Source organism: Myotis lucifugus, unplaced genomic scaffold (genome assembly GCF_000147115.1).
Source record: "Myotis lucifugus unplaced genomic scaffold, Myoluc2.0 scaffold_728, whole genome shotgun sequence".
NCBI lineage: Eukaryota > Metazoa > Chordata > Mammalia > Chiroptera > Vespertilionidae > Myotis > Myotis lucifugus.
This window is the reverse complement of record NW_005871776.1, coordinates 20,252-22,486: the sequence shown is the minus strand read 5'-3', so window position 1 is coordinate 22,486 and position 2,235 is coordinate 20,252.

Below are 2,235 nucleotides of genomic sequence, written 5' to 3'. Positions count from 1 at the left end.
CCTTTCATGGGCTTTGTGAAAAGCCCCGTGTTTGGGATGGGGGACGTGAGATTACACCCAAAGGCCTGGCGCCAGTGCTGATAACCCCTCTGGGGTTGTGTATGGTTCCTGGTTTATGGCCTCTGTAAAAAGGGATATTCTGGGAAACAGGTTCTGCCAGACAGGACAGGCATCAAAGGAGTTAATTATCGGCCAGCAGGAGTGTGCATTGGAAGGCAGCTTCCTGGCACAGACTCAGATTGCTAGCCGCCCCCAAATGTCTTACCTTCCCCTTCACGCTACTGGAATATCACCTGACCACCCTATCAAAGTAGTACCCACTCACACGTCTAAGTCCCCTGTCACATAAGTGTGTGTATCTCCTACCGCACTCACCCCACTAGAATATAGGCTTGGTAGAAGCAGAAACTTTGTTTTGTTCACTGTTGTACTTCCTACCCACTCCCTGGGCACCTGGACAATATCTAGCATTAGAAAAAGGAAAAATAGTATATGGTGGTAAAGAAACAAAATTGTTTGCATATACAGAATAATCCATGATTGTCTATGTAGAAAACCCAAAAGAATATACAAATATAAGAATTAATGAGAGGTTAGCAAAGTTGCTGGATACAAAAATCAACTTTTGCTAAAAACAAAATGTAGTTAACTAAAAATGTGCCATATAAAATAGAATCAAAAAGTATGTATAAAGTCTCTAGGAAATATTAACAAAAGAAGATATTCATGGAGAAAATTATAAAACTTTATTGAAAGACATTTAAAGATCCTAAATAAATGAAGCTATACTAGGTTCATAGATTGAAAGACTCAACACTGTAATTTACAAGTTCAATACAAATCCAATAAAATTCCAACACATTTTTGTTTGTTTGATTTAGAACTTGCCTAGCTAAACATAGTCAAGACACTCCCAAGGAAGAAAACTTTGGCGGAGGTGCTGGAGGTGGGGGTTGGATTTGTCCTGAGATATCAAGATTTTTTTAAAAGTTGTAGTACTCAGGATTGTATAGCACGGCCACAGGTTAGACAACCTGGCCGGTCAGTTAAACTAGAAACCACCATCAGATCCCCCCCTCCCCCTCCACACACACAGAAACTTGATTTATGAAAGAGCAGTGTTACCGATCAGTGGAGGAATGGATAAACTTTTCAAAAAATGGTGCTGGGATGACCACTTATCCATATGGAAAAAATATATTGAACATCTATCACGTATGTGTCACAAAAATCAGTTCAGAAAGGCTAAGGATAAATGGGAAAAGCACAACTATACAACTTTTACAAGGCATCTCTATGATAATATCTCCATGAATTTGGGTAGGAAACGGTCCCCCTCCCACTGCCAATTTGCTTTCCCCCTTTTTCAGATACTTAAACACACACACACACACACACACACACACACACACACACACACACAAATGAACAACAACAAACAAAACAAAACCTCTGTTACTTCCAGCAGAATATGGGTAACAATCTATAAAATCTTACAACTTCCACACACACAGACACACACACAAATTTTACAGCTTCCAAAATCCTCTCCTCAAAAAGTCAATCAAATCTTCCGTTGCTGCTTTGAACAGGAAGAGCTTTCAGAAGGGAGAGATTTTATAGGAGGCATGTAAGAGCTGTTCACAGGTCGGCTCTGCCACGGAGGAGAAATTCTAAAGCTGCAGGATTCTCCATGGGACGATCCACAACCTGGAAACAGAAACCTTGGCTCTTCAGAGCAAAACCATCCGCCCTCATCCCCAGAAGCCTGAGCACTGCTACCCCACACGGCGCCTGCAGGGGAGCCGAGGCCACGTCCTGAGCTGAGGGGTCAGGAAGGAAGACAGATGCTTGGCTTCCCCACACTGTACGTCTCCTGAGCCAACGCGGCTGGCGCACGGAACCCAGAATAATGTTCAAAAACGAGGACAGAAACCCCGTTTCCCCCGTTTTGATCCAGCCGCTAAACACTATCAGTGGTATTTGCCTTTTCCACAAAAGACAACAACAAAGTGTCTTCATGCTAACATTAAAAAAACCACAACCCCGCATTTTATAAAATTTGGTTAAAAAATAGTATTTCAAATAGTAGAGCGTTAGAAGCACAGAGCTATGAGCAAAGTCCCCTTCACTGGGCATCCCCGGTGCCTTCCGCTCCCTGCGCCTGGGCTGCGGCGGCCTCCCGGGCTCGGGAAGGGCTGTTCCCGTCCTCGCCGACACCGCTTTCCCCTGTCG